At 35.9% G+C, this 23607-nt stretch overlaps 1 pseudogene; it reads left to right on the top strand.

The window, feature by feature from the left end:
* The window catches only part of LOC139867916 (pre-mRNA-processing-splicing factor 8A-like), a 111074-nt pseudogene that overhangs the window by 15929 nt on the left and 71538 nt on the right, over positions 1–23607 (top strand).

Below are 23607 nucleotides of genomic sequence, written 5' to 3'. Positions count from 1 at the left end.
TGCAATTTATTTTAAACGCAATAAGACACAAGTACATACTAAATTCTACACTGAGTTAAACCGAAAATCTCTTAGCTTTGGTAACTAGTAGCTGCCAGTACATAGGATATGGACTGGTGGGCGCGAATAATTGTATATGGATCCATAGGGCTTGACATCCCCGTCCGAGCTAGAGCGCTAGCCTTTTAACGGACGTATGTTATTTGAGTTTAAGACACGTTGGTTTGCGTGTATTAAAACGAATGGGGTAATTATCACTATAGCGTTAAGTTTAGTTACCAGGGTGCTCTGTTACGTAGAATCTATTGATAAAGTTTTGATGAAATCTTGTGGTCTATCTTTATATATTTATGACTCGAGCAATTAAACCTATAACTCACCAACATTCGTGTTGACTTTTTAGCATGTTTTATTCTCAGGTCCTTAGACTGCTTCCGCTGTGATGTGCTTGTTGCCTGCATGGAGTCTCTCATGCTTTGTACAAAGTTTATTGCATTCAAAATAAAACTGCGTTGTGTAATAAATAATTGGACTGTGATGTCAACCTGTAAATTAAAGACTTATGTATTTTGGGGTTTTGCTTATACCTAAGCACTCGCCCACATGTTTATAACTTTCTATGTTTAGAAAGTCACTTATTTTAATAAATGCAATATTTTATCAAAACGTATCATATAGAGGTCAAAACCTCACTGTGGAATCATTGATTAACGTGCCGCGTCAATAGCGATTTTGACGGGTCGTTACAGTTGGTATCCGAGCTTGAGGTCATAGGGAACCAGAAATTACATTAGTGTGTTTAACTGGTAATTGTTAGGATGCATTAGTGAGTCTGAACTATGACCATATCTGTTTTTACTGATTTTTGCTTATCATTTGGTCAAAAACATTATATGTGATATATTTATATGCTAACGTAATTGTTGTTTCAATTATGTGATAGATGACTTCTTCTAATCCTATCATTTTGTACGACTCAGAATCGGACACTGAATCTATTATATCCACAACTGAAAAGGGCGTTCCAATACCTATTAAAGAAGAAATTGTGTTAGCCGGGGAATCTCAACTCCCGGTAAACCCAGAGGAGGTTCCAGCTCCACCCAGCTCTAGTTTTCCGGAGCCACAGTATCGTTGGCATGGACCCATGATCCCTGGAGTAAAAGAAGATCGTCCATTTCTAAACGAACATGGACATTGGGCCAGATACAGCGCTGACGGGCGGGTTGTGAATATATTGCCTGGCAGATTTCGGTTCATGACCACCGGTACATATTCTCGTACACATGATGCAGACAGTTCGTCATCATATTCTCCTACACATGACTCAGATAGTTCGTCATCAGACGAGATCAGTGACGAGGAGGATTTCGCTAATGAAATAAAAGAAGTCACTAAGGAGAAATTCCAACTTGCTATAGATAATAAAAACAACCACAAAAATAAAAAGTCCTTAATTATTAAAAAGGAACAGGACCATTCGATCCGTAACCACCCTTATTGTATTAAACCCACTGAGGCAACGGGTACCTCAAAACTCCAACCAAAACTTAAATACACTGCCAGAATGTCTGTCGGACCATGTGCACACAAACAATTGGCAGAGAGAACCAAATGGGAAGAAGTTTCTGATAGTTCTGAATAAACGACCTCGCAACCATAAATCTTCCATGCGCTATTTTATTGCTTATGTGTGCTACTCTATCTTGTTATGTAAAATATGCATATGTAAAATATCGGTATTGTATGGTATTGTATTATTTTGGTTTATTAATAATAAATGCATGGAATGATTATTTGTATTATTAATACTTATTATTATTATTACATAATAACGTAGTAACTCGCTATAATTTTTCATAGTGGAATATTATTAGGATTTTAGTAGTTAATTCCTTGTACTAGCTATTATGTATGAACTTAATGGGTAGGTAATACCCTAGAAATAATTATAAAATGCTAATAAAAAGAAAAGGCTTTTATAATAATTGGTTCATATTATTAATATGCTACGATTAACTATTGACAACTCATTTTACCTATAATATTCTATATGATTAAATTATCTCTGTTGTATTTATTGAAGAAACATGTCTCAAATGTCGGATGCTGAGTTTGAGGAACTAGTCGAGAAACGTGTGAATGAAAGAATTGCTGCAGCTGAGGCAGCAAAAGCAACAGCCGAAGCAGCAGCCAAAGCAGCAGCCGTAAACACAAACTCACGAAACGGATGCTCATACAAAACTTTTCAAGGATGCAAACCACAGACGTTTAGTGGAACCGAGGGACCAGTCGGTCTAACCCGATGGTTTGAAAAGATGGAGTCCGTTTTCAAAATCAGTAATTTTGCGAACGGAGACAAGTCAAAGTATGCTTCGTGCACGTTGCAAGACGGTGCACTTACTTGGTGGAACAATTATGCTAAAGCAGAAGGAATAGATACGGCATATGATATCTCTTGGGAAGAACTGAAAAAGATGCTAATCGAGGAGTACTGTCCTCGAAACGAGATCAGAAAAATGGAATCTGAGTTACGTAATCTGAAGGTTTTCGGCGCGAATCTCAATAACTATGAAAAGCGTTTCATGGAACTAGCCTTGTTGTGTCCCGAATTGGTGCCGAACGAGAAACGAAAGATAGAAATGTATATTGACGGTTTATCGATCAATATCAAAGGAAATGTTACATCGTCCAAACCGAATACGATGCAGGAAGCCATGACAATGGCACACCAACTCATGCACCAGATCACAGAGAGTTCGATTAAGGCACCAATTACCGAAGTCAAGAAACTGAAGGAAAGAGGAAATGGGAAGATTATAAGGGCAAAAGTACTCACCTGAAGAAACAAGAAACTTTTAAAGGTAAACAAGATGGGGCAACTGCAAGTCCAAACTATAAGGGACCCCATCCGTTCTGCAAAAGATGTTACACACATCATGCAGGTTATTGCCAAGTGGTCTGTGATAAGTGCAACAAGAAAGGACATGTGGCGAAAGATTGTTATGCCACCGTTTATGAAGTAAAGACAAAACCGACCGATGTCAAGAAATGTTTTGGATGCGGAAAGTCTGGTCACTTTATAAATCAATGCCCTGATAAGGAGAAGAACAAAGAACCCGCACGTGGGAGGGCATTTAATGTTAGTACCAGTGAAGCACGTGAGGATCCTAATCTTGTCACGGGTACGTTTACCGTTAATAATCAACTAGCTTCTATTATGTTTGATACGGGTGCTGATAGAAGTTATATGTGTAAAGATTTTAGTTCTAAACTAAAATGTGCATCATTGCCTCTAGACGATAAATATACTATTGAATTAGCTAATGGTAAACTGATAAAAGCCGATAAAATTTGTCATGGTTGCGAAATAAATCTCGCTGGTGAAACCTTCAAAATCAATTTGATACCCGTAGAATTAGGAAGTTTTGACGTAATCGTTGGCATGGACTGGATGTCCAAAACAAGAGCAGAAGTTGTTTGCGCTGAGAAAGCGATCCGCATCCCTCGAAAGGATGAAACGTCATTAATGATTTATGGGGAGAAGAGCAACTCGAAGCTGAACCTTATCAGCTGTATGAAGGCTCAGAAACTTATAAGAAAAGGTTGTTATGCTATTCTGGCACACGTAAAGAAGATCGATACTGAAGAAAGAAGCATTGATGACATGCCGGTTGTAAGAGAATATCCTGGAGTATTTCCAGAAGAATTACCGGGGCTACCTCCACACAGATGTGTAGAATTCCAGATTGATCTCATACCAGGAGCTGCACCTGTAGCCCGATCTCCATATAGACTTGCACCTTCAGAAATGCAAGAATTACAAGGCCAGTTGCAAGAATTATAGGACCGTGGATTTATTAGTCCCAGTTTTTCACCTTGGGGTGCTCCTATTCTGTTCGTCAAGAAGAAGGATGGATCTATGAGAATCTGCATAGATTACCGAGAATTAAACAAATTAACGATCAAGAATCGGTACCCATTACCGAAGATTGATGATTTGTTTGATCAATTGCAAGGATCAAGTGTTTATTCCAAGATTGATCTACGCTCTGGATATCATCAGCTGAGAGTGAAGGAAGAAGATGTTCCTAAAACCGCGTTCAGAACCCGTTACGGTCACTATGAATTTTTAGTCATGCCTTTTGGATTGACTAATGCTCCAGCAGTATTCATGGATCTAATGAATCGCATCTGTAGACCGTATTTAGACAAATTTGTCATTGTTTTTATCGACGACATATTGATTTACTCGAAGAACAAGGAAGATCATGAGCAACACTTAAGACTGGTACTGGAGGTACTCAAGAAAGAAGAACTGTACGCATAATTTTCGAAGTGTGATTTCTGGTTACAAGAAGTACAATTTTTGGGCCTTGTTGTCAGTAAACATGGAATTAAAGTTGACCCTGCCAAGATCGAAGCCATTAGTAAATGGAAAATCCCGAAGACTCCAACACAAATTCGCCAATTCTTAGGTCTTGCTGGTTACTACCGAAGATTCATTCAAGATTTCTCTAGAATCGCCAAACCCTTAACTGCATTGACTCAAAAGGGAAAGAAGTATGATTGGTCCACGGAACAGGAATCCTCATTCCAGTTATTAAAGAAGAAGTTAACGTCTACACCCATTTTGTCATTACCGGAAGGAAATGATGATTTTGTGATCTATTGTGATGCTTCGCGCCAAGGTTTAGGATGTGTATTAATGCAACGCACAAAAGTTATCGCATATGCCTCACGACAACTAAAAATTCATGAAAAGAACTATACGACGCACGATTTGGAACTTGGAGCAGTAGTTTTTGCACTCAAGATATGGAGACACCATCTATATGGCACCAAGTGTACAGTATACACCGACCATAAGAGTCTTCAGCATATTTTTGATCAAAAACAACTCAATATGAGGCAACGTCGCTGGGTAGAGTTGTTAAACGATTACGATTGTGAAATCCGTTACCACCCCGGAAAGGCTAATGTTGTAGCTGATTCCCTAAGTCGGAAAGAAAGAGTAAAACCTCTTAGGGTCCGAGCTTTGAATATTACAATTCGTACTGATCTCACAAAGCAAATTCAAGCAGCACAGTTAGAGGCTTTAAAAGCAGAAACCGAAAAAGGCGAAATGATCAAAGGGTTAGAAAAACAACTTGAAGTAAAAGCCGATGGAACCCTGTATTTTGCTGGTAGGATATGGGTACCAAGACATGGTAACCTAAGGCAACTAGTACTGGATGAAGCACACAAAACGAGGTACTCAATTCATTCAGGAAACGGGAAAATGTACCACGATCTCAAGAAGTCCTGTTGGTGGCCTAATATGAAGACAGAAATTGCTACTTATGTAAGCAAATGTTTGACATGTGCGAAGGTCAAAGCTGAGCACCAAAAGCCGTCAGGATTACTGCAACAACCGAAAATTCTGCAGTGGAAATGGGAAAGAATAACCATGGATTTCATTACGAAATTGCCAAGGACTGCAAGTAGTCATGATACTATTTGGGTGATAGTTGATCGTCTAACTAAATCAGCTCACTTTCTACCAATAAAGGAGACAGACAGTATGGAGAAATTAGCACGCCTATATTTGAAGGAAGTAGTTTCCAGGCATGGTGTACCTATCTCCATCATATCTGATCGCGACACCCGATTCACATTACGTTTCTGGCAGTCATTACAAAAAGCATTGGGAACTCGATTAGATATGAGCACCGCTTATCACCCACAGACAGATGGTCAAAGTGAAAGAACAATACACACATTGGAAGACATGTTACGGGCATGCGTGATTGACTTTGGAACCAGTTGGGATCGACACTTACCGTTGGCAGAATTTTCATACAATAACAGCTATCATACGAGCATCATCGCAGCGCCATTTGAAGCACTTTACGGTAGAAAGTGCAGATCTCCTATCTGTTGGAGTGAAGTAGGAGAAAGACAACTTACTGGACCAGAAATTATTCATGAAACCACCGACAAGATCATTCAAATACAACAGCGATTGAAAACGGCCATGAGTCGCCAAAAGAGTTATGCTGATGTAAGAAGAAAACCGCTAGAATTTCAAGTAGGCGACAAAGTCATGTTGAAAGTGTCACCCTGGAAAGGCGTTGTACGATTCGGTAAACGAGGAAAGCTAAGTCCTAGGTATGTAGGACCCTTTGAAATCACCGAAAGAATTGGAGCAGTTGCTTATCGATTAAAGCTACCACAAGAACTTAGTAGTGTTCATGACACATTTCACGTGTCAAATTTAAAGAAATGTTTAGCTGAAGAGGATGTCATAATTCCTCTTGACGAAATACGAATCAATGATAAACTCCATTTTATCGAAGAACCTGTTGAAATCATGGACCGTGAGGTCAAACAATTAAAACAAAGCAAAATACCAATAGTTAGAGTTCGTTGGAACGCAAGACGAGGACCCGAGTTTACTTGGGAACGTGCAGATCAAATGAAGCAAAAGTATCCACATTTGTTCACTGATATCACTCATGAAACAGGTACTACTCAAAATTTCGGGACGAAATTTTCTTTAACGGGGAGGTACTATGATGACCCGAAAAATTTCGACTAGTTTAAACCAATTCTCTATATGATTTAATATTATGTAAACATACATACATACATACATACATACATACATACATATATATATATATATATATATATATATATATATATATATATATATATATATATATATATATATATATATATATATATTATAAGATGTACAAGTAAAACACTAATTGCTACTGTAAAAACGACTTTGCTACATTAAAACACTATTTGCTACAGTAAATACTATTTGCTACAGTAAAAAACTATTTGCTACAGTGAAACCGTATTTTGCTAAAGTGCTACAGTGAAAACGACTTTGCTACAGTGATTTGCTACAGTAACACTATTTGCTACAGTAAACACTATTGCTGCGGTAACACTATTTGATGTCGACGAACTAGAAAACAAGCAGAAATGAGCTGTTCAGCCTAGCCATGCGATCACATGGCAAAAGCACTGAAAACCCATGCGATCGCATGGGGACCAAAAACACTATTTGCTACAGTAAATATTATGTCGACGAACTAGCAAACAAAACGCCATGCGATCGCATGGCAAAAGCACTGAAAACTCATGCGATCGCATGGGGACCAAAATCAGGAAACATGCCTATAAAAGGCCAGTTTACTCGACGTTATATTTCACAATAAATTTTCAGTGTATATTTATATTTATATTATAATTATAATTTTAAATTTTAAATTTAAGTTTAATAATAATAAGGTATATACGAGGGTGTTTTTAATTCGGGTTTCAAACCGTTTTAAGCTAAGGAAATATTGGGTATTGTTCGGGGTATTGTTCTTGAATCCAAGGCCAACCATACAGTCATCTACCATCATTACGTCTACGCAATTTGCCTACAATATTGAGTCTCAATATTGAACCGTGAGTTTATAGTCTCCCTTTTTTTTAAATACTTTAAATATTTTTGGGCTGAGAATACATGCAATTTATTTTAAACGCAATAAGACACAAGTACATACTAAATTCTACACTGAGTTAAACCGAAAATCCTTTAGCTTTGGTAACTAGTAGCTGCTAGTACATAGGATATGGACTGGTGGGCGCGAATAATTGTATATGGATCCATAGGGCTTGACATTCCCGTCCGAGCTAGAGCGCTAGCCTTTTAACGGACGTATGTTATTTGAGTTTAAGACACGTTGGTTTGTGTGTATTAAAACGAATGGGGTAATTATCACTATAGCGTTAAGTTTAGTTACCAGGGTGCTCTGTTACGTAGAATCTATTGATAAAGTTTTGATAAAATCTTGTGGTCTATCTTTATATATTTATGACTCGAGCAATTAAACCTATAACTCACCAACATTCGTGTTGACTTTTTAGCATGTTTTATTCTCAGGTCCTTAGACTGCTTCCGCTGTGATGTGCTTGTTGCCTGCATGGAGTCTCTCATGCTTTGTACAAAGTTTATTGCATTCAAAATAAAACTGCGTTGTGTAATAAATAATTGGACTGTGATGTCAACCTGTAAATTAAAGACTTATGTATTTTGGGGTTTTGCTTATACCTAAGCACTCGCCCACATGTTTATAACTTTCTATGTTTAGAAAGTCACTTATTTTAATGAATGCAATATTTTATCAAAACGTATCATATATGTGATGCCCCGTACAAAACCATCGTGTACGAATCATCAACAACAGGATCATTACAAGGTTAAGTACTATATGCTGTAATAAAAGAAGTTGCATTCACGATTAAAAAGGTGACGTCATAACCGACATCAAATGTTTTACACCAACAGTATGCTTCTACGAATAGCAAGCATGAATAAATGAATGTGACCCTTAGGTCGTTACAAAACATAGTTCAAAAGTATTAAAGTTTAAATGCAAAATAAAGTGTTTCAAGCCGTTGACATCTCTAGAGCAGCGGGTGTCTACAGCAAGTCTAGTAACACAGCGGAAGCAAGCTTAGGCACCTGAGAAAAACATGCTTAAAATGTCAACACAACGGTTGGTGAGCTATAGTTTAAGTATAACAGTAATGTAAGGTAGGCCACGAGATTTCAGTGCTACAGAGAGCGTTTCAAAACAGTAAGATAAAGTATATGCTTGTAACATCCCGCCTTTTTCCGTTAAATTTATTTTTAACACCGACAAATGCCTATTTTGAAGGTCAGAAAGCCTGAAAAACATGTTCTAAAATCACCCTTTGGGCCACGGCGCGACAAATTGCTCCGCGGCGCGACAAATAACGTGGTCTGGTGCCTGGTCAGTTTCAAAAGTTCAAGTCTTGATCAAAACTTCAAACAACCATAAAACGCAAACCGTAAACAACTAGAAGACGTATCTTATACCGTTGGAAAGCTCTTTTGACAAGGAACACAACTAAGCACTTATCATCAAACAAAAACAACATTTTCCATAACCGATTTCTCGTCAAGTGATCGTTTAAAAGTCCATTTTCAAAGTTTCAAGTTCATCAATTGCATTTTAAGTTTCGGGAATCCAATTCACACATATGATATGCCGTTTTGAAGGTAATGAAGCATACATTACTACTAAACACTAACAATTAACATTCCATGGCATTTAAACATCCAAATGTTCATGTCAAGAACTATCAAACCCTAGTCAAACATCACAAAATCGTTAATCGGGTTTTTGAAGTTTTCTTAATCAACCTACACATCCAAACGAAGCTAGTGATACTAGTAACACAATTAAAACATGCACTTTAACAATCTAACAACATTAACTCATCCAAAATCAAGGATTAAGCAAACCCATTTCAAATGTTCAAACTAGTTACTCAAAACAACGAATCGAGCAAACAAAACATATATTCATGTTATACACGAGCCATAGACACTAACTAACACCATTTCAAGTCAAAAACACGAATTTATAGAAATCTAGAGTTTTTAGAAAGTTACCCAAACGAGATGAAGTTGGTATCAAATTGTAGAGGATGAAGAGAGGATTCCAAATATGTAATTTGTTTTGAAGTTTGCTTCCCGATCCGGATTTAGATGATGATTTATGTTTGTGTTCTTGAGAGAAAAAAAGAAAGAAAGAAGGAAAAAGAAATGGATGAATGAGGGGTGGAGGTGGTGAGTGGTTGACTAGTCAACTACTAGCCACCTCTTTGGTCAAGTGGCGGAACTAGTCCCTCAAGTTTCAGAGCGGGTGCGGGAATTAACCAAACGAATATTTTTAAAACGCAAGTTAACGAGAGATGTTATAATTAAATGACGGAATTATTGTGAACGTTAGTCAACGGAAACTACGAATTTAAATAACGAAAAGTATTATTTTAAAAAAAAAAAGACGGTGTTAAAAATAAATTTAACGGAAAAAGGCGGGATGTTACATTATCCACACCTCAAAAGAAATTTCGTCCCGAAATTTAGTTGGAAGTAGTAGTCGTTGTTTCTTCCTCGAGATCTTGCGTTGTCGGTTCTACGAATAAGTGAAGGTACTCCCTTGGGTATTTCAACGAACTTTGACAGTCGGGATTTCACGTCGTCTTAGAGTTTGGGTTCACGATTCATGGTTTCGACCGGCCCTCCTAGGAATGAAGTTTATCGTCGATAGTGAGTTCATCAAAGAAGATAACAAGTTCTCGTTTCGCAAAACACGTCTTTGAGTTGATACATCGAACGTAGGATAAACGGAGACCCAAAATGAGTCGGAAAAGTCTAAACGGCTAGCGACGGGTCCAAAACACCCCAAGAATTTAAAGGATCAAAATATCGCGGATTTAGCTTCCTACGTTTCCCGAAACGGATTGCACCTTTCCAAGGTGCGACTCTTAACGTGACGCGGTTTCCCACGTGGAATTTGAAATGTTTACGTCTAACATCGGCGTAGCTCTTGGTGATTACGAGTCGCGTAGGGTTTTACCCGAATATGAATAAATTTTCTCGGTTGCTCATGAATAACCTCGGCCCCGGTGAATTGATCATCGTTTACTTGGTTCGACAAAGGAGAATGACGTTTCCGGTCACATGTGGTTTCAAAAGGAGTGACGTTAAAACTCGAATGAAAATCATTGTAGTACGAGGATTCGGTTAAAGGAAAATACTTTTCTCAAGTAAATTTGAAGTTGGTAATACAAATTCGTATTATGGTTTTCAATACTTAAATCGTATGTTTGTTCGGTCCGTCGGGTTTTGGATGATACGCGGTACTCATGTCTAAACGTGGTCCCGAGGCTTTTTGTGAGGCACTCCGAAGTCTAGAAATGAAACGAGGATCTCGATCCGAAACGGAGTACATTCCGTAAGGTATATTTGGACAAGTTTGTTAGGACAAGTTTCTCAAGAAAATTCGCGTCGCGGAAGATTTATCGTTTTCCAAAAACGTTCGTCGGGGCAAGTTCTCATTGGTTTCTGAAAGAAAAACGTTCGTCGGAACTATTCACCCTCGAGGTGAATACTAGTATAACGTGGAGAGTCTCTCCCCCCATTGAGAGTTTAGAGTAAAGATTTCCTGAACCGGAAGTACGAGTGTGGTGAGAGGGAAGTTTCCGCCTCGGTGCGAGCATAACGAGTAAATCGTAATTAGTCAATAAGACTGTGCGAGGACGAGATAGTATACACGTGTAACATACGGTTGAAGTCGAGAGGAATCGGTAATTCATTCGGAAGCATAAGTACAGTTCGACAAAAGTCGAAGGTGTGTCCCCGGTATGGTTGTTATCAATATTCTCGAAATTTTCAGATGTCCAAACATGAAAAGATGAAGTCATGTACATGGCACATGGTGGTGTTTAGGTTGATCGAGTCTAACCACCATCACGCGTCACTAGAACTTTGGTATGTCTTACCGTAATATAACCACGTTGATCGAGTGTCGTTATATTACGCTAACTCATACCTCCATTCCCACATCACTCTATAGATTCAAGTTCGTGTCATCGCGAAAATCTAAAATGAACAAAATGTAACGACGTCTCAAACGTGACTCGTATTAAATCGAAATAATTTCTGTAAATCTAAGGAAGCGTTTCCCCGTGGGAAGTGTATAAATGATTGTTCACGTCAAATCGGTTCGATTCAAACAATATTGTATTTAGGTATGAAAAGAGTAACGAGTCATGATAACAAGTAATACGCAACCGTAGCGATAAATGTTGATGACGATACTCACCTAGAGTAGTGATGGTAGTAACACCAAAAAGTAGATAGTAAGAAACACCAGTGGGAAACCGATAGTAAGTTGAAACGGTGGCAAATAACAATCCGGAAGACAGAGTTCCCGAACAAGTGTGACTAATGAAGTCGTCGTCTTCCATACATGTATGAATCATGAATTTACGTGTGTTACCAAAAAGTGGCGGAATACGAGTTCGTATGATGAAGGTTGGGTACCATTAAAAAGTTTGCCTAAGAATGATTCAAGTATAATGCACAAGTAGTCAAGTAAGTGCTATCTATAGCAAATGTATGTCAGAATGCAATGGCTAACTATCCGGTTGTAGTCTAGACTCACTAATGCGTCCTAACGACTCTGTTGGACACACTAATGCATCCTAGTTCTCTACAACCAACGCTCTGATACCATCTGTAGCGACCCGACCAAATCGTCATTGACGGCGCCGACTACTTAGGTCCCGTTACGTGGTCGTAGTCCCTATATGAGACTCGTTTGACCAAAATTATGTCGCATTCATTTGAAAGGTACAAGACTTGCAAGTTTAGTTTACAAAACCGTTCGACAACAAGTCTAAGTTTACAAAAGTCATAAAGTATAAATGAAATAACTTGCGACATAATATAAGTTGAAAAACACAGTTGCTATAAATAGCGTAAGTATGTAAACAATATGTTTGAATCCAAAGGTGCTATCACTAGCGTATGTATGTATGTATCTTGACTCCAAGCAAATAATCAGAGTGTATGCATGTATGCTTGACCCCAAGCAAGTATGAGTGTACGCGGAAGCATGTATCAAATAGCCAAGTATGAACCTGAGAAACATATAGAAAACTGTCAACGAAAAACGTTGGTGAGATCATAAATGTATTTGTAAACGTATACTTTGAACCACAATAGTTTGTATAGATGATTATCCAAATCGTATTTATTCCGAAGAATGTAGTTTGTATTGCGAGCACCCAATTACCAAAGCTTAACTGAATCTTCCCTCTGAATTTTGAATATAGTGTTAGAACATACACTATGCACGTTGAAATTATATTTCATCCACTAACGGTAGCGAACCGTCTGAATGAGGGTTCGTTAAACCCGTATGGCCACACAACATAATCACTCGCTTACACTTACACCCTGCAAGTGGAACTAATGATAATTGGATTGAGGACTTTTGTTCTAACTCGTCTGTATCTTTGTATTCGCATTTGTGTTCAAAGTATAAAAGTATGAAAAGTATATATACATGTGAAATGTATATAAGTATGTAATGTATATGTTTCTCAGCCCACGATTTAAAAGAATAAAAGTTGTTGAAAAGGTGGGACTATGATCTCACCTCGAGTGCACGAGTATAAAGGTACTTCACAAAGTAAACGTGTGCATGAAAGTTGCTTAGTCTTGACCTAAACAAGTAAATTGTATCAATTAACCGGTTACGACACATGGTTGGGTGAAATGTGTTCAATTAGTCCTATGGCTCGTTACGACTCGAATAGTATAGCATGTGAATCACGTTGTCAAGTTTCATGCAAGAATCAAGTATAAAAACATGTTAGAACGATTGTAATAAAGTTTGAGTTGACATTTCAAAACCTTACCATTAGAAAGGAAATCTTATTATGTTTCCAACGATATTTGATTCATCGAAAACGGAGTTACGGTCAAAAAGTTATGGCCAAAACAAGTTTGCTGAAGTTCGGATGAAACAGGCAATTGTCGCGGCGCGACAAATTGCTCCGCGGCGCGACAAATGCCTATTTTGAAGGTCAGAAAGCCTGAAAAACATGTTCTAAAATCACCCTTTGGGCCACGGCGCGACAAATTGCTCCGCGGCGCGACAAATAACGTGGTCTGGTGCCTGGTCAGTTTCAAAAGTTCAAGTCTTGATCAAAACTTCAAACAACCATAAAACGCAAACCGTAAACAACTAGAAGACGTATCTTATACCGTTGGAAAGCTCTTTTGACAAGGAACACAACTAAGCACTTATCATCAAACAAAAACAACATTTTCCATAACCGATTTCTCGTCAAGTGATCGTTTAAAAGTCCATTTTCAAAGTTTCAAGTTCATCAATTGCATTTTAAGTTTCGGGAATCCAATTCACACATATGATATGCCGTTTTGAAGGTAATGAAGCATACATTACTACTAAACACTAACAATTAACATTCCATGGCATTTAAACATCCAAATGTTCATGTCAAGAACTATCAAACCCTAGTCAAACATCACAAAATCGTTAATCGGGTTTTTGAAGTTTTCTTAATCAACCTACACATCCAAACGAAGCTAGTGATACTAGTAACACAATTAAAACATGCACTTTAACAATCTAACAACATTAACTCATCCAAAATCAAGGATTAAGCAAACCCATTTCAAATGTTCAAACTAGTTACTCAAAACAACGAATCGAGCAAACAAAACATATATTCATGTTATACACGAGCCATAGACACTAACTAACACCATTTCAAGTCAAAAACACGAATTTATAGAAATCTAGAGTTTTTAGAAAGTTACCCAAACGAGATGAAGTTGGTATCAAATTGTAGAGGATGAAGAGAGGATTCCAAATATGTAATTTGTTTTGAAGTTTGCTTCCCGATCCGGATTTAGATGATGATTTATGTTTGTGTTCTTGAGAGAAAAAAAGAAAGAAAGAAGGAAAAAGAAATGGATGAATGAGGGGTGGAGGTGGTGAGTGGTTGACTAGTCAACTACTAGCCACCTCTTTGGTCAAGTGGCGGAACTAGTCCCTCAAGTTTCAGAGCGGGTGCGGGAATTAACCAAACGAATATTTTTAAAACGCAAGTTAACGAGAGATGTTATAATTAAATGACGGAATTATTGTGAACGTTAGTCAACGGAAACTACGAATTTAAATAACGAAAAGTATTATTTTAAAAAAAAAAAGACGGTGTTAAAAATAAATTTAACGGAAAAAGGCGGGATGTTACATAAATTGTTTATGTATTATGCTTGTATAACCTAGATTGATGCTGTTTAACATGATTAGAAGCCTTAAACTTCAAATTTTGAATAATCTAGGGTTTGTGTTCTTGAGCAATTTGGGGCTTTTTGATATAAACAGGTTATGGCCGATTTTTGTCATGAATTGTTGCTAAATTGAGTAGTGTAACATGTCTAGGTAGTTAAAAGATCCAAACTTTGAGCCTAAACATGATTTTGAGAATTAAAGTGGACTTTTTCAAGTCCAAAATTCATGAACTTGATTTTTGAAAGATAATGCCATTTGAGACTTGTTTATTTGCTAGTAATGATTATTTTGACATGTTATTTGAGTTGAATGCTTATGAACTTGGCGAAAATTTTCGTATATGCTTATTTGAAAAAGTGTAGATTTGATAAAAATGTGAAAATGAGCTTAAGTTTGATATAAATTGATAATGTCATTGTAATTATTTTGATTGATGATTTTGCTGACACTAATGCATATTTGGATGCACAAAATTTGTGTTTGATGTGTTTTGCAGAATGAAAGGGGTGAATCTTCATCCCAAGCCCGTCATGCTCCTGCTGAGAACTTGGAACAACAGGAGGTAGATAACTACTACAAGCAGGATGTACCTCATCCAGTCATGACCTTTTCAGATATGCACTTGGAACAGTTGCACCCGAACCTGCGATTTGACAGACTTTGGATAGATTATCCAAAATATCAACGGGGTTTGCATACTCTTCATTCCAAGGTTGTTGAGGTACCGAGGGTCATAGAATGGGGACCCTTGGAAGCTGTAGAATTGGCCGGGCCAATTAGGGAATTACTGGTACAGAGGTATGGTAATTCTTCTTTTAATGACTGGATATGTTTATTCACCATACGCAGACCTGTATATAAAGTATGGTGTGAAGAGTTGTTATGTAGTATAGAGTTGAATGATCGGGTAGCTAGTTTAACCGATCGTTCTTTTATTAGATTTTTGTTAGGCGGTTCGATGCGCCACATGTCTTTACTGGACATGGCTCAGGCTTTACGTATATATACGCCTGAGGAATTAGCGTCTGCCGATTGTAGAGGATTGATACTAAACGGTAGGAAAATAGATGAGAATTTTGATACACACGGTGTGTGGAGTCAAATGACAAGCCATCACCGTTTCAAAGGGGGAAACTACTCTTATTTGGATATAGATAGAGCCGAATTAAGAGTAATACATAGGTTTTTAGCTAATTCGATTACACAAAGGGGTAAAAACAAAGAAAAGGTAAATGAACAAGATTTGTTTTACCATATGTGTATTCGAGACCCACACAGCGCTGTAAGTATACCATATTGTGTGGGTTATTATTTATCAGCTATGGTTCGGGGGATGCGTCCACATAGCATAATAGGAGGTGGTATTTTTATTACTTTGATTGGTGAATATCTCGGTGTGGATATAAGTCGGGGGGGATTATTAGTAGAAGAGCCGGAACCCCGCGACACTATAGGTTTAAATGTATACCATGGTGCAAAAGTTTTGAAGCGGCGAAATAACGCCGCAGTACGGTACAATGGTAGACATCCACAGGTAGAGAGAAACCAGGAACAAGGTAATGTAGGAGGGGGGAATGAGATGCAAGAAATGCATAGGTTTATAGCTTCTCAGGAATACGAAAATGCTAGACAGAGAGCATTTGAAGATTGGCAAGTTCATCAGAACCAGATCATAGCGCATTGCCAACATATAGGTAGAAACTATATTCCTACACCGAAACCCGTCTTCCCTCCTTGGTCGATAGAGATGCAGCCACCATATCCTACGTATGACCCTGCCGAAGCATTCTATAGCACTTATGGTTATGCGTGGAACCCCTATTGGTACCAATATCATCCTTAGTTTATTTTTTTATTATTATTTTGTAATTTGTAATTATTGATATATTTAATACTTTTGTTAATATTGTAATCATTTTTATAATTATCTAACTTTTATTCTTAGATTTTAATAATTTTTGAATGTGGGGTAATATACCAAACTTCAAAAATATGTATATATGTTTGCAATTTATCTTATGTACATAACAGGGTAAAACAACGCATTTTCAAAGACTGGCATTAAGTTCAGCAAAAGCAAGTAATTTTGACGACAATGATGCAAAATGTATGTGAAATAACAACAAGACGGAATGAACAAATGACGTGCACCATTTATCATTCAGCAAACAAACGCCAATATATTTGGAAACTTTGGTAAAAATTTAATCATTTTCACACAAATCACCCTCAATAATTTAAATTGTTACTGATTTCTTGCAAATGAGGGCATTGCAAGATCTTAAGTGTGGGAAGGGATTAAATTCTTTTGGATTTTAAAATTTTTATATTAAACACTTGGTTACCATTAAAAATACTAGTAAAGCAGTAGTTGTATTAGAATCTAGTGCTCTCTGATAAAAAAAGAACAGCCCTAGTCTTATATACTGACTACCCAATTCTAGTAAAAATTTTTCAAAATTTTCAATTAAATGAATTAAAATCATGTTTATACATATTTATGAACGATAAAACTAGGTTTTAACACCGAAATTATTGTTACCTCGAAAAGGACATAAATTGAGAAACAAACTAAAATGTTAAAATTCATTTAAAATGGAATAGAGGACGATAAAAAGGAAAATAAAAGCCAAGTGTGGGAAAATTTACCAAATTATTTTAAACATATGTCACATATATCTGTAACAAATAACTGAAAATACTTTTGCTTTGGACTAAACTAAACTGTTTTACCCAATGAAAGAAAAGAAGAGATGGATCTACACGATGAATCAATTCCATCATTAAAAGGAAGTAAAGTCTTCCGAAAAAGAAACGCGCTTCTTGATTTAGGTCATGAAGTTGTCGTCCAGACCAGCTGTAGGTTGACGAAAAATCTAGAAAAGTCATCACTAAAATCAGCAGGAAATCCACGGACCTCAGCATTAAACAGGGTCGCCAAGTGGTCAGATTTATCCTAACCATGAGAAGGATTTATCTCGTACAATGGGGAGGCACCGTGCAAATTAGCTGGATAAGACTAATGAATCAGATCCCCAGAAAGGATAATCTCCTTAAAGATTAAAAATCAGCTTTTAAGACTGATATTACTCAATCCTAGAGATTGACCTTAAAGATTGAGAATTACAAACTCATGGAATTCAATGATATCTAAACTCGAGCTTGAACGAGAAAATATTTTGATCAAAATTATAAACCGATTTGTTTTCTGAAAACCCTATTTTCAATGCGTTCATTACCATTGAACGTAAAATCCTAGGAATTCACCTGGAATTCATTAGGTCACCTGAACTAAATCGGGTGTCAACCGTAAGAACGGTGGTTGCATAACATGGTCAAAGACAGGACCTTGTGCCAGACCGAAAAATTATAAGGGTGAGATTTACTATTGCTCCTACAAAGGATAGTAATTGCGTCCGACACGTTATAGACCATAATCAAAAGCATGTCACGGGACATTGCCTTAAACAGTTGCTTGTTCAACGCTTTCCTTTACAACCGGACGGTAGTTTGCCGAAAGGTAATATACGGAACAAGTAAACTGGACGTGTTGCTTTCCAAATACAAGGTTAGCAAGTGGGTGACACAAAACCGCAAGTTTTGAGCTAAAATTTTCAAATCTGAAACCCACCAAACCCACAAAAATATTTTGCAAACACCGGTAAAGGGTTATTCCGGAAAACTTATCTAGGGTAAAAAAAAAAAAAAAAAAAAAACTAGATTTAATTTTCAAAAGATCAAATGTTTTCATAAAGATCCAATTTCCTTAATGGATCTAAATTTTTATAGTCATGTGGGACTGTAAACCATATCGTTACTACCATTGTTTATACCGCCGTATAGAAATCACTGATGTACAAAGTGTGAAGAATAAAGAAGTGATTCTAGTATTTCAAGACAATATTGCTTGAGGACAAGCAACGCTCAAGTGTGGGAATATTTGATAATGCTAAAAACGAACATATATTTCATAGCATTATTCCTCAAGAAAGACAAGCTTTTAGTTGCAATTGTTCTATTTACAAGTGATATTCGTTTAAATAATAAAAGGTGAAGACAAAAGACAGATTCGACGATTTGAAGACGCAAACGACCAAAAAGCTCAAAAGAACAAAAGACAATCAAAAAGGTTCCAATTATTGATAAGAAACGTCTCAAAATCACAAGAGTACAAGATTCAAAACGCAAAGTACAAGATATTAAATTGTACGCGAGGACGTTCGAAAATCCGGAACCGGGACCAGAGTCAATTCTTAACGCTCGACGCAACGGACTAAAAATTACAAGTTAACTATATATATAAATATAATATAATATATAATTAATTATATTAATTATATATATATTATATATATATTTAAAACCGTCGGCAGCAGGAAACTCCAAGGGTGTAAACTGTAAATACCTCTCCGCGACTCGCGGAGTTTTAAGGGTATTTGGCCGCGAGTCGCGGAGCACCAAAAATCAAGTCTGGCTATAAATCAACCCGAATTCTGATCAAAATCATCATCATTTTTTCTTCTCATTCATACGAAGTAATATATATTTATATTTATAATTTATATTTTAATTTTAATTATAATTCTAATAATAAGGGTATGTTAGCGAATGTTGTAAGGGTGTAAGTCGAAATTCTGCCCGTGTAACGCTACGCTATTTTTAATCATTGTAAGTTATGTTCAACCTTTTTATATTAATGTCTCGTAGCTAAGTTATTATTATGCTTATTTAAAACGAAGTAATCATGATGTTGGGCTAATTACTAAAATTGGGTAATTGGGCTTTGTACCATAATTGGGGTTTGGACAAAAGAACGACACTTGTGGAAACTAGACTATGGGCTATTAATGGGCTTTATATTTGTTTAACTAAATGAAAGTTTGTTAATGTTAATATAAAGATTTACAATTGGGCGTCCCTATAAATTACCATATACACTCGATCGGACACGATGGGCGGGGTATTTATATGTACGAATAATCGTTCATTTAACCGGACACGGGAATGGATTAATAGCCACTAGAATAATTAAAACAGGGGTGAAATTACATTCAAGGGTAATTGGTGTAATTGTTAACAAAGTAGTAAAACCTTGGTTTACACGCAGTCGATAACCTGGTGTATTCATTAAACAAAGTATTAAAACCTTGTTACAATTCGAATCCCCAATTAGTTGGAATATTTATCTTCGGGTATAATAATAATTTGACAAGGACACTTGCAATTTATATTTATGACTGATGGACTGTTATGGACAAAAACCAGACGGACATATTGAATAATCCAGGACAAAGGACAATTAACCCATGGGCATAAAACTAAAATCAACACGTCAAACATCATGATTACGGAAGTTTAAATAAGCATAATTCTTTTATTTCATATTTTATTTCTTTTATTTTATATTTAATTGCACTTCTAATTATCGCACTTTTATTGTTATTTAATCGCACTTTTAATTATCGTACTTTTAATTATCGCAATTTAATTATTCGCAATTTCATTATCGTTATTTACTTTACGCTTTAATTTAAAGTCTTGTATTTATTTTATATTTTACATTAGGTTTTAACTGCGACTAAAGTTTTAAAATCGACAAACCGGTCATTAAACGGTAAAAACCCCCCTTTATAATAATAATATTACTTATATATATATTTGTATTTTTATAAAAATAAACTAATATAGCGTTGAGCTTTGTTTAAAGATTTCCCTGTGGAACGAACCGGACTTACTAAAAACTACACTACTGTACGATTAGGTACACTGCCTATAAGTGTTGTAGCAAGGTTTAAGTATATCCATTCTATAAATAAATAAATATCTTGTGTAAAATTGTATCGTATTTAATAGTATTTCCTAGTAAAATAATAACTATTTTATATACACCTCGTTGCACATCAAGTATTTTTGGCGCCGCTGCCGGGGAACATCTTAAAAGCCGGAAGCGCAACGCTAATATAAAAAAAAAAAAAACAAGATTTTTAGTTACTTTTATTAAAAATTTGCTTTTGTAGAAATACGTTTTAATTATTCAAAAATATAAAAAACAAAAATATAAGCATTTTTAAGATTTTGTTAAATATTTAAGTTTTATAAGTTTCTTTATTTTTATTTTAGTTTATAAAAATATAAGTTTTAATTTTAATATCTTTTATTTAATTAAAAAAAAAACAGAAAACAAAATAAAAAGAAAAAAAAAATAAAAAGAAAAACGCGTAAAAAGACAAAGCTGTCAACTGAATTCCTGAACCCCGCGACTTGCGGGGTTTTCCTCTTTATTTGCCGCGACTCGCGGAGACCCTCTGACACACGGACAAAAACCCTAATCACGGGTTATTTTTAATTATTATTATTATTAAAACCTAAATATTATTATTATTATTAATTTTAGTTTTATTTTTACTTTTTACTTTATATTTATGTATTTAGTATTAATTAAGTTTTTATTAAATTGTAAAATTAATAGTTTAGTAAAATAAATAATATAAAATAATATTTTTATAAAAATTGTACTTTTTACAATTTTTTGTATATTTTTATATTTTGTACCTTTTTAATCGTTGTAGCGTAACTTTTGTATTTTTAGCTCATATTTAATTTTAAACTTAGTTTTAGCTATAGTTATTTTTACTCCTAGATTTTTAGGCTTTGCCGTAGAATTCCTTAAGTGCTTTTTCTTTAGACTAAGATTTAGGTGCTTTAGAATTTTGCGACGCCTTTTTAAGTTTTAGTTTCTTTTTAAGTTATTTCCATTTGGAATTTAGTTTTTCCTTGTAAGCTTTAATATTTTTAGACCTTTTACTATGTATCAATTATCATTCCAATTAGTAATTTCAATTTGCGATTATAATTTTAAGTTAGTTGTAGTAATAAGGTTAAATTAGTTAAGTATTTTTAAGTTGTTATAAGTTTCTTTTATTTTTCCGTCACCTTTTATTTTTCAACCATTTTTTTTTCTTTTTCGACATTTTTCGACGCACAATCTTTTTCTTTCTTATTTCTCGCCATTCTAGTTTTTAGGACTTAGAATTTTATTCTACTTCTTATCTAAATTTCTTAAAATTACGAAAATTTATTTTGAGTGGTTAAATTAATAGACATCAAAATTTTCTGGTTCGTAGTAATAGTTGGATTTGTACGTGGACCGGGTTATTGGAGCCAAACAGTCCTCAATTATATTGAGACCAAACGAATCCTGCCCCTCTGCTGCATCTTTTGGCTATTCGAAACGTGGGCAAAATCAGAAAAGTCTATTAATTGGATAACTTATTATAATTTTTCTTTCCTTTTTAAAACTAATAAGATATTCAGTGAATGCACCGAGCAAGACGTTCACCACCTTTTGTACGTTCACCACCTGTAACTCGATCAAGACATCGTTTAACAAATATAACCGCCGTTGATTTTTCTTTAGAATCGTCATCCAGTCGACCAAGTACTTCAGTTCAAAATACCGATAATCCATTTTTTGAACCCGACCTCACAATTGAGAATCCAGAAAATATTCAGGAACGGTTCATAGATCCTGAACCATTAAACTTTCCTCCGGAACCACCAATCATTCAAACAGAGATTGTTGAGGAACGAACTATTAAATCAGAATCATCTAGTGATACCGAGTCAACAAATTCAATTATGGAGAATCTGGAACCTTTAAGTATGGAAGACCGAATGAGAGCTAAACGCACTGGCCAAGGTCACGCAATTACTCATCCAGACATTAATGCGCCAGATTATGAAATCAAAGGACAAATTCTACACATGGTGACTAATCAATGCCAATTTAGTGGTGCGCCGAAGGAAGATCCAAATGAACATCTACGTACCTTTAATAGGATCTGCACACTATTTAAAATCCGAGAAGTGGAGGATGAACAAATATATCTCATGTTATTTCCCTGGACTTTAAAGGGAGAAGCCAAAGATTGGTTGGAATCGTTACCTGAAGGGGCGATTGATACATGGGACGTTTTAATTGATAAATTTCTTAAACAATTCTTTCCTGCATCAAAAGCCGTAAGACTTCAAGCAGAAATTGTTACGTTCACACAGAAGCCAAATGAAACTCTATATGAGGCGTGGACAAGATATGGAAAGTTGTTAAGAGGATGTCCGCAACATGGTTTAGACACCTGTCAAATAGTACAAATATTCTACCAAGGATGCGACATCACTACAAGGAAAGATATAGATATAGCAGCTGGTGGTTCTATTATGAAGAAAACCGAAACTGATGCTTACAAAATTATTGATAACACTGCTTCCCACTCACATGAGTGGCATCAAGAAAAAGATATCATTAGATCATCTAAAGCAGCTAGAGCCGATTCTAGCCATGACTTAGATTCCATTTCAGCAAAGATAGATGCTTTCGAGAGACGAATGGAAAAGATGACTAAGGATATTCATGCTATACGAATTAGTTGTGAGCAGTGTGGAGGACCACATTTGACAAAAGATTGTCTCAGTATTGAATTAACAATGGAACAAAGAGAGAATATTTCATACATAAACCAAAGGCCTGGAAATAATTATCAGAATAATTATCAACCGCCAAGACCGATTTACAATCAAAACCAGAATTATAACCGAAATATTCCATACAATAACCAACAAGGTCCTAGCAATCAACAAGTATCCAATAATACTTACAATCAGCAAAGACCGAATTTTCAAAACAAACCACCACAACAAACCGATGATAAAAAGCCAAATTTAGAAGATATGATGACGAAGCTAGTTGAAACTCAAACGCAGTTTTTCACATCTCAAAAACAAACCAATGAACAAAATGCTCAAGCATTTAGAAATCAACAAGCTTCTATTCAAAATCTGGAACAAGAAGTAAGTAACCTAGCAAGGTTAATAGGTGAAAGAAAACCGGGAAGTCTACCAAGCGATACAA

Source organism: Rutidosis leptorrhynchoides, chromosome 9 (genome assembly GCF_046630445.1).
Source record: "Rutidosis leptorrhynchoides isolate AG116_Rl617_1_P2 chromosome 9, CSIRO_AGI_Rlap_v1, whole genome shotgun sequence".
NCBI classification, from domain to species: Eukaryota; Viridiplantae; Streptophyta; class Magnoliopsida; order Asterales; family Asteraceae; genus Rutidosis; species Rutidosis leptorrhynchoides.
The sequence above is the reverse complement of the archived record's forward strand: the minus strand, read 5'-3'. Positions and strand labels throughout refer to the sequence as shown.